At 31.2% G+C, this 14,160-nt stretch overlaps 2 long non-coding RNA genes across 3 annotated transcripts; one reads left to right on the top strand and one right to left on the bottom strand.

Annotated features, from left to right (window-relative positions):
- Positions 1 to 2,345: 2,345 nt before the first annotated feature.
- On the bottom strand, positions 2,346 to 6,037 carry LOC139527039 (uncharacterized). Its single transcript, XR_011665247.1, has 3 exons — positions 5,887 to 6,037; positions 3,904 to 4,034; positions 2,346 to 2,717 (listed from the first exon to the last, which is right to left on the bottom strand). It is a non-coding gene; the product is annotated as an uncharacterized lncRNA (long non-coding RNA).
- A 136-nt stretch (positions 6,038 to 6,173) lies between these two features.
- Positions 6,174 to 13,558, top strand: LOC139527038 (uncharacterized). Of its 2 annotated transcripts, none has more exons than XR_011665245.1 (4): positions 6,174 to 6,345; positions 11,040 to 11,174; positions 12,492 to 12,562; positions 13,418 to 13,558. It is a non-coding gene; the product is annotated as an uncharacterized lncRNA (long non-coding RNA). The 2 variants fall into 2 exon arrangements; XR_011665246.1 differs by having other exon boundaries at positions 12,492 to 12,558.
- Positions 13,559 to 14,160: the final 602 nt, after the last annotated feature.

Consider the following 14,160-nt stretch of genomic DNA (forward strand, 5'->3'; position numbering starts at 1 on the left):
ATCTTACAAAATTCCAGCATATTTGGTAGTTTGATTTATTGCTGTGAAATAAACGAATTTAATTTTACAATAGTTAAAAATAAAAATGATTAAATTCAGATATATAGGCATCTTTGATTTTTTTCACATTTTCACATAGTTTTTTCAAATCAACTTAGATTTTCATCAAACTATGCTCCTATTTCAGCAAAATATTAAGCTTAATGAAACCCAGGTCATTATGTAGTTTGGTGTATTGCTGGCAAATTTAAGAAAAAGCTAAGATTTGCAGAGCGGACAAAATTCAGATAGTACACTTTAATTTATTTGATATTTTTTTCAAATTAACTTGGATTTTCATCAAACTATACAGCTACCTTAGTTGTATATTAAGCTTACTGAATCACAGGTCATTGTGCAGTTTGGTGTATTGCTGTCAAATTTAGGAATTAAATTAATCTAGGTAAAAAAGCTAGAATTTGCAGTCCAGATTATATTCAAATAGTACACTCTAATTTTTTAATAACTTTTTCAAATCAACTTGGATGTTCATCAAACTATTCAGTTACCTTGGTAATATATTTATCTTACTGAATCACAGGTTTTCCTCTCAGATATGTAAGTTATATATACAGTTGCCGCTGGAATAATGTGACATAGAAATTAAAAGTTTACAGTAGAAAGCTTAAAATCTTTCTTTTGTCTATCATTTATTTCTGAAACAACCCTCATTTTCAAGTGCTAACTATAATGCAAGGTATTAAGACGTATTTAACAATATCGTTGTTATTCGTGATTTAAAGTTGAATGTATGAATGATTTATACATTTTGTGATATTTAAATTAGAGACATATACCTATCAGGTACCATATAAAGCTAAATCACTGCATATTATTCATCATTGAATTTCCACATGACTTGAATCACGGTTGCCACTAGTGAACCACGAACTGCTGAATCATATGGAACATATACACTCATCATAGATACCATAGATTAAATGTTTTGTGTTTACGCCAGACGCGCGTTTCTTCTACAAAAGACTCATCAGTGACGCTCGAACTTGTTATGCTCTGTATAATTGTAATTGTTATATTAATTTATGTAAAGAAGAAGACTTCATAAGTTGATTGATCTTTTGACCAATTTATTTTGTCCTTTTGAGCTATTACAATACTTTCACTCAAAACAACTGAGTTTTGCCAAAGCTGTTCGTGTCGATCAATATTTGTATGCTCGATTTTACATGCATGCATTGGATTATTGTATTATCTGTCTTTCTTGGATATTTTTTGGATAGTGGATTGGCTTCTTAATAATATTTGTATATGTCTTATAGGATGTTAAGGTGTTTGTTGATGTTATTAATGAATTGATATAGTATTTGCGTTATCACACACTGACTTTAAAGTATAAATATGATAAATTATTATTTGCTTACTTTTACATGAATCCCTACAAATGTATAAGTTACATATATAAGTCGATTGAAAACAAAAGTTTACGACAAATGAGATGATTTCAGCTTTCCAATTGTGAACTTTAATTTCTAAGTGGCAACATTCCAGTAGCACCTGCATACGGTGTATATATCTCCTAATTGATACGATATTCCCGTGCTTGCATTTCCTATCATGATTTTCTTGATAGAGGTTTGTTGCTCACAAGGAAGCTATTAAATCAACAGTTCCAAATGGTGAAGTTGAAATCATCTTTTCGTAAATTTTACGGACGCCATCACGAGTTGGTTGACCGTTATGGAATAACCGTTTCACAAATGATATCGGATATGTTTCTTACGTCATAACTACAATCCCCTTCCCTTTCATGAATGTGACCTACCTAATTCGACCATATCTTCTTTTTCTTTAGAATAATCTACAATACATATGACATTAAAAAAATAAACAACCATATGCTCACCTACACAGCAAAAAGTGCCACGCATGTTTCACGCATGGTAAAGAAAACGTGTGTAAAACGTATGTTTTTTGTGCGTTTAATGCATGTTTTTTACAACATGCATATAACATGCGTGCAAAAACATATGCGTTACAAAACGCATGAAATATTTCACATGTGTAAAACATGTGTATATACAAACTCATGTAAAATACATGTTTTACATGCGTTTTACATGAATTTCAAAATTATATTTTTTTTATGACTGATTTTTTATCTTCGGCTTATTTTTTTTAGTTTTGTAGTGGAAATTGACAATTTATAAATGAAAGACATGATTGGAACCCCTCCTTTATCCTTGGTTGGGAAACCCCTTTGAAAAATGGGCTTTTGGCTGGATCCGCCACTGAAGAATGTAATAACTTGAAAAGTTTGAAAAATAAATGAAAATTACAAAAACATGTCTGCCTAAAATATTTAATATTTTAATTTCAAAGCATTTTGTTAAGCTTGAATAGACAAAATTTACACATGGTTAAAATGAAATGCTGTAAAGTATGTAGATGAATTAATGTGTTAACTGACTAAATATACATTGTGATATTTGATATGCTGTCATTTATTGTCTTTTCCTTTACTTCTCATCATTGATGTCCTCCAATAGAAGCATGAGAGTATTATCTGACACAAGTTTGGTAAATTCTATAATTTGATTCAGTTTATATTAAAGTTCTATTCGTAACAGTCCTGTTGCTACAAATGACTGGAACTGCTTCCTAGCAGAGTTACTTCTCCTTTTTAATTTGCCTATTACATTTCCATGTGACAATTTCTTCTGTAAACATAAAAAAGGTGATTAAGTAAAAAGACATTTGTGATGTTTATATAAGAGATGTTGAATTTCACAAGAACTGAATGTAACTGAAAGTTAAAAGTTCACGAAAGGCAAATATATACTGAACATTCTTATGAAAAAAATGCGCAAAATCAACAAGTTATTATACTTGAAATAAGTAACAAATACAGTTTTCTAAAGCAGCTTAACTCCTGCAAAAAAAGCTAATCTGCAATATTAATTGAACTCATCAATGACTTTGGCTTGCCAAACTAACCTTTGAATTTGATAAAAAAAATTATAAAAACAAACATGAACATGATGAAGTTGAACAATAGGATTGAGATTGACAATGCAATTTTCATTATACTTTCCATTTTAAAGGGGAACTATTAATTCCTGTAAAAATAGTTTCTTAGCACTTAATTTTTAAACTAGAAAAAGTCAAACACCTTCCTTTTTAACAGAATTTCAATGCATAATTGACCAAAGCTGATTATTTAACTGGTCTTAGCAAAGGTGGATTTAGAGTGGGGCCAGGTAAAAATTTGGTTGATTATATAGGGAATCACTGAAGCATGACCAGAGCAGGCGCCCTCTTAGGCAGTCAGTGGCCTCCTACTTATGAGCAAATGATGAAAATTTCTAAAATCCTACAACTCACATAGGCTTGAGAGAGCTCACAATGCTATTTTCCATATCATTTATATTTCCAAGTGGCAACATGTGTACAAACTACTATTATTTAACTTCACCAAAACATTGTATAGGAAAGAGAATGTGCAAACATGAAAAAAACTGGATAAAATGAAAACTTGTTGCATTTACTTTATCCCTGCAATGTGTTGTTTTGCAAGACAAAATTTTAAAAAGATGAAAAAATACTAACCTAACTAGATATGCAAATGCAGTGAAAAATTTGCGGCTAGCATATAGACATAATAAAGGACAGATTTTTTCTGTAAAATTCCTGTTGCATATATTCATACCTTCTTCAGATGAAGGATAATTTATAGCATGGCACATTTGGTATTAACTTTCAGTAAGCAAAATATTTACAACTTGATATATCTTCAGATTTATTGTTTGTTGGGATGCTGTCCCACTAAAATATACTTTACACATTCTTTTATTCAAAAACAGATTAACAATTAAACAAAAGTTATTGCAGAATAAAACTTCTTACCTGAAGAGTCCATTTTTTCTCCAGTGTCGATAACAAGTACATTTCCTTTTCTTTTCTTTGGTCACGTTTTTTAAACAGTGTCTTCTGTCCCAAAAGTTTTTTGTTATTGCATGTATTGACTTGCTTGGAAACTTTAATAAAAAATATATCAGTTATAGATAATTAAACATGTTAAACAAAAATTGTAAAACGAATTTCTCTGATAATTACATCTATACATATATATATATGTGTACGGGAAAACATGGTTTATATTTAATATTTGAGTTTTTATTAGCTTTTAATGAGCTTTCAATAACTGAAAGTACTATTAAGTTTTGATTGTTTGTCTTCATGTTAGAATTTTTTAGCTTTGTACCAATTCAATGAATCAAAACAATTTCTAACCGATTTCACCACTTTGTTCCTCTTTTGTGCTGTTACACAACAGTCACAACATTCTATTTATGCCTGTTCCAAGTCCGGATGAAATTTAGTTGTTGTTTGATGCAGTCTGCCATATTTGATTTATTTTTGCAAATCATTTTACATTTTGTCATGTCAAGCCTTGATGGCCTGTTATACATTTTTTGTAGCTGACAGTATGAGCTTTGTTCATTGTTAAAAGTATTAAGGTGTCCTATATAGATGCTTAAATTCAGTTCATATAAACATTAGTAGATAGTAATCTCATAGGCAATCATACTACATTGATCTCCTTATTTTCAATATTATTATTCAAAATTGTATTATTTTTAACACATGTATAATTAGTCACAAGGAATATAACTCAAGTTACAATCTAATGTAGCTTAGTTTAATAAAGCTGCCAGTGTAGTGTGCATTCCAACACAAAAATGTATATATCTTAATTTGTTTAACACTGTGTCTGAATTCTAGTCATTTTGCCATGTTTGGAAACCTGGTCAAATGGGCACCTTAGCCACCTTTGATAGTTAATATGGCATAACTAGTCAAATCCGCCCCTTGTTAATTCAGGTAACCCGCAGTAGTTAAGTCCATACCCAAAATTAATATTATGTTTTGCAAGTGAACTGTTGAAGACTCCCATAACAGTGGCGGATCCAGAACTTTTCCTAAGGGGGGCCCGCTTCAGTCATGCTTCAATGATTCCCTATATAATCAACCAAATTTTTTCCCACGAAAGGGGGGGGGCCGCCCCCCCCCCCTGGATCCACGGATGCATAATTGTTTTATAAACTATCTTAGTATCTAATATAATTGAACTGATCCTTAAACCTCCTTTGAAAAAGGAACCATATTTTCACAAGTAGAATCTAGGTGCTCTATTTATATACAGTGCTGTTTCTCCATCTACCATTGGACATTTAACCAAATTTACATGATCTTGTGTGCTCTCTGTATAAACAATCAATGGAGCCACAATAGATCTGCATGTTCCTACTGGAACCTATATTTATTATAATAATGAACTTTTATTTCATGACAACTGCACAATACTAGCAAACAATAGTATTTATTGTTTTCAAGTATACAGGTAAAAGCATAGGCGGATCCAGGAGGGGGGGGGGGGGCTGGGCCCCCCCCCCTTTTGTGGGAAAAATTTGGTTGATTATATAGGGAATCATTGGAGCATGACTGGAGCATGCCCCCCGTTAGGTCAGTCAGTCCCCCCCCCCCCCTAGAAAAAGTTATGGATCCACCACTGAAAAGATCAGGAAAATCAGGAAAGGCAGATTATCAAAAAAAAAAATCAATGATAAAATTTAATTGTTTTCTCTTCTTTTTATCCTCATCTATATTCAAGAGATTCAATAATTACTTTCAAATTAAAGATGAAAACCGTTTTTAATATCAGGTGACAGTTAAAAAATCACTTGCAGAAATGTCGTGAAAAAAGGTGCCGATTTGACTTTAATAAGGTGACGAATTACCAGGTGCCCGTGTGTTTTGTGTCCAGTAAAATTATTTAGAAATTACAGTTTTTTCATGTTAATTAATTCACCGTATCGATATACTTACACTGAGTGAGTCTTTGCAAAATTGTTCATTCTGTTAGGTACATAGTGGCAAGTGATAGTCATACCGTATTTTATTTATAAGTTGTACAAAAATAACCGCGGGAAATACCATTACACTGGCATGGAGACTCAGAGGAAATTACGGAATCCACATTCATATATTTTTTTTAAGGTCCAATCGGTTACATACAATTATTAATCATGTTTACTAGTTTTTATTACTTATAAATCTACGCATGGATTTCAATCATTTAATGCCGTTTAAATGGAATTTTTAATGCTTCGCCTTTGGTTTAATATTAGCCCGTACGGTTCACCCGGAAACGAGCGTTCAGACAGACGACACTGATATTGACATCATGATTCGTGAAGCTAGCAAAACGCAAATTTTATGGAAGATATGAGATGCAGCTAGGACAATGTAGGATATCTTCAATCTAGGACACTAAAGACAAGATGGGTAAGAATTCAACTTTAATATTTTATTCGATTAACATTTCACGAAGGATTTTTAAATGCCATTTCCAAAACTGATTTATTTATCCACAGGACTCAGGAGTTTGAAATCCTATCAATAACGGGGTAAACATATACCAAACTTGAATATCACAGTAGAGCTTCACTCGAATCAATCTTCTGTGATTTATCCAGTTTGAGTAAATTATAAAGACATGCACGAACTAAAGTTAAGACCGTAAAGTAGAACCAGATGACCATTTATGCTTACACTTCTGTAGTCCAAATAATTATGACATCTTGAAATGGACAAATCAGATGTTTGCGTTCCGGCTGCTATTACAATTTTTTTTTTCTTTGACGAAAAAAATATAATAGCCTTTCAAGACGTCATAATTATTTGGATAGGAAGTTGTGTAGGAAAACTCTTTTTAAAAATACTCAATAATACATTTAGATAAGAATAGTTTATATAAACTATAAGAAGTATAGTTGGTCCAGAGTGGACATGTACAATGTTCATTGTTGAACGCTGTATTGTGGCTATGGTTGTTAATGTAATTTCTGTGTCATTGGCAATCATATCACATCTCCTATTTTTATAGGACGACTGCAAGTTCTGGTGGATGGTCTTAGAAAAATATCATAACATGAACATGAACCGGTATGATAGAAAAAAAAAATTCTCAGATTAGTAACTGTGTGGATGATGAATAAATGACAGGGATTTTAACCTCACTGCAATAATATATAATATTGTAGCACTTGGTACAATCACTTTTTAAAGGACCACAAAAATTAAAAAAATTTTGGTCGCATATTGGTATCACGTTGGCGTCGTCGTCTGCGTCGTCATCCGAATACTTTTAGTTTTCGCACTCTAACTTTAGTCATTTTAAGTGAATGGAAATCTATGAAATTTTAACACAAGGTTTATGACCACAAAAGGAAGGTTGGGATTGATTTTGGGAGTTTTGGTCCGAACATTTTAGGAATTAGGGGCCAAAAAGGGCCCAAATAAGCATTTTCTTGGTTTTCGCACTATAACTTTAGTTTAAGTAAATAGAAATCTATGAAATTTTGACACAAGGTTTATGACCACAAAAGGAAGGTTGGGAATGGGATTGATTTTGGGAGTTTTGGTTCCAACAGTTTAGGAATAAGGGGCCAAAATAAGCATTTTTCTTGGTTTTTGCACCATAACTTTAGTATACATGTAAGTAAATAGAAATCTATGAAATTTAAACCCAAGGTTTATGACCATAAAAGGAAGGTTGGGATTGATTTTGGGAGTTTTGGTCCCAACAGTTTAGGAATAAGGGGCCCAAAGGGTCCAAAATTAAACTTTGTTTGATTTCATCAAAAATTGAATAAATGGGGTTCTTTGATATGCCAAATCTAACTGTGTATGTAGATTCTTAATTTTTGGTCCCGTTTTCAAATTGGTCTGTACATTAAAGTCCAAAGGGTCCAAAATTAAACTAAGTTTGATTTTAACAAAAATTAAATTCTTTGGCTTCTTTGATATGCTGATTCTAAACATGTACTTAGATTTTTGATTATGGGCCCAGTTTTCAAGTTGGTCCAAATCAGGATCCAAAATTATTATATTAAGTATTGTGCAATAGCAAGAAATCTTCAATTGCACAGTATTCGGCAATAGCAAGAAATCTTCAAATGCACAGTATTGTGTAATAGCAAGAAATTTTCAATTGCACAGTATTGCGCAATAGCAAGAAATCTTCAATTGCACAGTATTGTGCAATAGCAAGTATTTTCAATTGCACAGTATTGCGCAATAGCAAGAAATATCTAATTGCACAATAGCAAGAAATTTTCAATTAGAGTTATCTTTCTTTGTCCAGAATAGTAGTTGAATCAACTTTTAAAAATCATTGTTTTATACAATATACAATGTATATTCACTTTTACTACCAACTGATAAATTAAAACAATCTTTACCATTCAGTGATAACAAGCACTTTTTTACATGTTAATATTTTATGATGTATTTAAATGAGTAGTTAGTGTTGCAAACTTCATTAGAAATTTGAATTGTGAATTGAGATCAGTTTTGGAATAAGGGAAAGGGCGATGTGGAAAAAAAAATTGGGGGGGGGGGGGGTCAATTTTTCTCATTTCAGATTTCATAAATAAAAAGAAAATGTCTTCAAACATTTTTTTGAGAGGATTGATATTCAACAGCATAGTGAATTGCTCAAAGGCAAAACAAAAATTTTAAGTTCATTAGACCACATTCATTCTGTGTCAGAAACCTATGATGTGTCAACTATTTAATCACAATTCAATTTTAGAGCTGAATCTAGCTTGAATGTTGTGTCCATACTTGCCCCAACCGTTCAGGGTTCACCCTCTGCTGTCTTATAAAGCTGCGCCCCGTGGAGCATCTGGTTATCATTATACTATGGTTTGTTTTAATACAAAAATGTATATAAAATATTAATACAACTGTTCAAAATATATAGCATATTCCCTCAACCAATATAGTGAGTTCAGTATAATATACACTTCTTAGTTTTATTATTTGATTGACATGAATTGTTTATACTGATATCTGAAATATTTGCCACTGAGACATTATGCAGACTGCCTTATGTACCCCCGGTAGGCATTAAAAATTTAAGGGACTGTTGGTCCATCTTTCAGTATTACATTGGATGATGATCCAATTTTTGTTGCCTTGTGTTAACTTTAGTTTGCAATTGCCTCATGCAAAGGATTAGGGTGCAATCAACAGTTTTATTCTATGATGTCATATTTTGAGGGGCCATGTATAAGTGACCCTTAGTGGTGGACTGATTAATAAAGATACTTGTATAAAACTAGATATCACTGGAATCAGAATGTTCTCTAGTTTATAATGGAATAAAAAAAAAGTGTACTTTTGATAGTATAAAAAAGTTTTATCCAGAGAAACTGGGAAAAACATTGCCTAATTTAAACTTAAAAAACCTGAAATCAGGTCATGTGCACACCCCTGAAGACATGATACCTGCACATTTTTCATAATCAAAGTTGTATGAATTTCATACTACTCAGTTTTTTTAAGCTTCCCTCCATATCTATTTTTAGATGGGGCATAACCCCTTGTTTTTTATAAGAAACTGTTTATAGCACCCTTAGGTCCAGTAAGACCCCTTTTTGGCCCCAAAATATTACAAAATTGTTTAGATGTAAACTTCTAGTTATTCATCGGAAAGTAGAATGCTACTACTACATAAATGTGGGCTGTTTTCAACAATACAACGCACATATATCGGGTACTAGCATCATTAAGTCATGCTAAATTACTGAAATCTTCACAATTTTAGAATTTTAGTTAAATTTAAGACGTTTTTTTGTCTTGAATGAAAGTTTGTGTTCATTCTTAAAAATATTGAAAAGTAAGTTGTATTTGATGATAACACATAACATTTATAAAGGTTGAGGATGAATACGAATCAGCCGTTTCAATTAATATTTTATAGTGTGTCTTTGTATGTTGTGATGTTACACTATTGTTTCAGATAAGGGTGAAGGTTTGGTACCATTTAAAAGTTTAAACCCCCTGCAATTGTGTGTCACCTGTCCTTAGTCAGGAATCTGATGTTTAGTAGTTTTCGTTTGTTGATGTAGTAACTAAGTTCATAAGTTTTTCTCGTTTCTTCTTTTTATACGCCCATTTATGTGAGTACATATATGTATTATGGTATACCGTTGTCTGTCTGTCCATGGTCAACATGTTGGACATTAACTCATAAATGCTTTCATAAAACTTCTGTGAATTGTTTATATCTATTGACATGAGCTGCCTTTCATTTTTTATAAGGTTTAGATTTTAAGTTTCTGAGTAACAGGGTTGTTCATAAAAAAAAGGTGATTTTCCAGTTTTTAGTCAAGAACTCAAGAATGTTTTCTCCTACTTGCAAGAAATTTTGGTGTATTTTTTATATCTATTGACATGAACTCCCTTTCAATTTTTATACATTTTAAATTTCTGAGTTACCAGGTTTTATATTCATAAAAAAAAGGGTGATTTTCCAGTTTTCAGTCAATATCTCCAGAATGTTTTCTTTTTCTTGCAAGAAATTTTGGTGAATTGTTTATATCTGTTGAAACATGAGATCCGTTTCAATTTTTATAATTTTAGATATTGGGTTTTTGATTTACCGGATTTTATTCATAAAAAGATGGGGAATTTTTCCAGTTTTCGGACAATAACTCAAAAATACTTTCAGCAGCTGTTCTCGTGAAACTTTTGTGAATTGTTTATAGCTTTGATGGAAGCTCCCTTTAGAATTATAAAATTTTACATTTCGGAGTTATGGCATGGGGTTTTATTCATTAAATAAAGGGGATTTTCCAGTTTTGGACAATAACTCAAAAATGCTTGCAGCAATTCTCATTGGATGGTTTTACTCTAGTAGTAATTTTTTGGGCCATTTATAGCTTGCTGTGCATTGTGAGCCAAAGCTCTATGTTGAAGACTGTACTTTGACCTTTAATGGTTTTACTTTTACATGTTTTATAAATTGTGACTTGGATGAAGAGTTGTCTCATTGGCACTCATACCACATCTTCTTATATCTATCATCTTCATTTTGGCTTTCACATGAACACATGTGTCTGTAATTGTAAAGTAATATGAAAATAGTTTCTGTAAAAATTTTATGAAATGGATTTCTTTTTATCCTATAGGCTAGTTATCAAATTTGACCTCCCCTAGTATGTCAGGAAGGTACATGTACATGGATGTTTAAAAAAATCCACAAATGGTGAAGAAAATGGCAAGGGAAGACGCCTAGTAAATGTTTCAAGTACAATTCAGCAATGGTAAGTATATTTTTTGTATGGTGCAAGATTTTTTTGCTGTGTTCAAAACAATTTGTGGCCTTCCGTTGTTTTTTGCTCTTTGTCAGACTTACTGTATTGAATATATATGTACTTTGTAAGACAACTTGCTTTCAATACATTATTTATGCTGAAACTTTATTACTATATATTAAGGTAACTTTGCTGTTACAGTCTTTGCCAAACTGAAATTTGAACTTTTCTACTATACATTCAACTAAAACATCTTGAAAGTTCTTTCTGTCTGAATTGCTTTTTGTCTGAGACTTGTTGGTGAGACAGAGTTTGGGATTCACTGCTGTTACAAATAGTAAGGAGAATTTATTAAAAAAGATATAATGCAATAGAGAAACAACTGATAACTTATAAGGGGTATATTATACATGGTATATATCAATGAATCAACATTAGTAAATACACAGCGAAAAAAAAAGAAACACATATAATTGCAAGATGGCCCCTGGTTTTTTTAACCTCATGGAAAATTGACCATCAGGTCAAAATACAGCTATGGCAATTTAACCCCCTTGTATGGAAAATTGAACATTGGGGTAAAATATAGATTTTGGCTAACAAAAAATGTATATCTCTGAAAACAAAGCATTTAGAGCAAATCTGACATGGGGTAAAATTATTTAACCAAATATTATGAAACTTACACACCCTGATAATATCAACTAAATGCAGATCAAGTACAAACTTGGGTAGGTCACTTTTACTGTTCTGGAGTTATTTCCCTTATTATAACATTATACCTATGGAAGAGGGGGCATCATCTGTGTCCCATGGAGATAAAAAAAACAAAATTATGAAAATGGACAAATCTGACATTTTGATAAACCAAATATTTATAGTGAATCTAGTGTTTTATTTAGAGATGTCTAAAAGGATGGAACATCATGATCCGGCATGTATTACAGCTGATTTCCTTATGCTTGCAAAGTAAAACTTTGGTTGGCTTGCTTGCTTTGTTTGTATAATTGTTTATACAAGCTTTGTGAATAAGATTGACATCTTTAAACAATATATATATAGGCATAGTTAAACCTGTATATATTATATTTGAATTCAATTGGGTGTTATCCTAATATGATTGTACAATATACAAACAAAGCAACCAAGTTAACCAAAGTTTTGCTCTACATGCAGTAGAAAATTAGCTGTAACCCTGTATGGAAAAACACTGTCATTGAGAGTGAATTGAAACTATTTGTACCTTTACCATGTTCATAATTAGTACAAAATGACATCTAATAAAGAATTAATTCAAAACTTAATTTTATTTCATTTATGTTACAGGAGCTTCTGGAAAGCCAAGCAAAAACAAAGGATATTTTCTAAGAAAGGACTTCTGTAGGCAAAAAAAGTAGGTATGTGTATAAATATATTTATATTTGTAATATTTGGAGAGAGATTTTAAAAAAAAAATGTTTTAATCCTTGCTCTTCCAAACACATTGCAGTTGTTAAAGTTTCATGGGTTTCCTATAAATAAATGAATGAAAAGTTTCAACTTAATTCTTATGGTTATAACACTTTAAAAACTGCTCGATTTTGTAAGTAAAAAGATCAGTTGTGGTTACATTTTGTATTGCAAGATTGTTTTTATTACAAATATTAATTGCTTCCAATTTTTAGCTACATATATTAAAGTTTAATATAAAAATAAGAAGATGTGGTATGATTGCCAATGATTCATTACTCTCCACCAGAGACCATTGAAGAAGAATTTAAAAATTAGCAAAACTCATGCCAAATGTAAAAGCAAAAATCATGTGTCTAAGACTTAAATATCAATCAGTAAACATCTAATTGATTTAGAGTCTAGAGAATAGACTGCCATTAATCATAGGATAAGGACATGATCTTGTACAATGCCAAAATATAGGTATCAACAGTTTGTAAACTGGTCAACATACATATGTGTATAACAATAATGTTTAATTTGGTTTTAATTTACTGATAGCAAAATCAATATTTATATTTATAAAATACTTTCCAGTTTTATTCAAATATGTTGTTATATCAAAACGAGACAAATATAAAAAAGTAGATGTGGTATTATTGCCAATGAGACAACTCTCCACAAGAGACCAAAATGAGACAGAAAAGCATGTTTAAAAGTCACTGAGGACATGTCATTATTTTTAAAACTAACAACTTACAGTATATGGGAATAAATCAAATGAAGTTTTTAAATGTATGAATGTAATTTTTTTTTTCCAGATGAAGACAACTTCAAGAAGAGTGACATTTAGAAGATAGAACATTCTATTGATATTGTTATTATGACAACAACAAAAAAACATAAAAAGTTGTGTAACGTTTTGAGATTGCTGTATAAAATAAAAGTAGAGTGAAATCAAATTTTTGGAAGTTTTTTGAAAAATTTATATTCTGCAACAACTAGACAACAGAGAAAAAAAATATGAATGAAATTTTTTAAAGTGGATTTATTGAATTTTTCATTTAACATGTTTAAAAAAATAATACAATCTCAGATTTCTCAAGACATTGGTTATTATCAAACCGGCAAGGGACACAACTTCAAAATTGTATTTAAATTGATGCTAGAGGAAACATCTTATACACTTTTGGGGTTTTCCTTTTCATATTACATGCATAATTCAACAAATGTGTTTGTCAAAGTTTAACCATAAGTAACATTTTAACCAAAATTGTCAAATACATGTACAACATTCCACAAAATCCATTAAAGACAATTTTGACCTCTTTTTAAAAGAGTTGTGGTATTACTGCCAATGAAACTACAGAGACAAAAGATTGTTGGTTTATATTCCATGAAATATTTCATATCATGGTCTTTTCAATCATCTTAGTGTCAAATGTACCTGATCAAGGTTTTAGAAACATGAAAATCATGTTAGATATTTCTTTTGTTTATTGGTGTATTCAAACAGGAAAATTTTAAAGACTGATGAAAAGTGAAGTCTGGTCTGCAATATATG

Source organism: Mytilus edulis, chromosome 6 (genome assembly GCF_963676685.1).
Source record: "Mytilus edulis chromosome 6, xbMytEdul2.2, whole genome shotgun sequence".
Classification (NCBI taxonomy): Eukaryota; Metazoa; Mollusca; class Bivalvia; order Mytilida; family Mytilidae; genus Mytilus; species Mytilus edulis.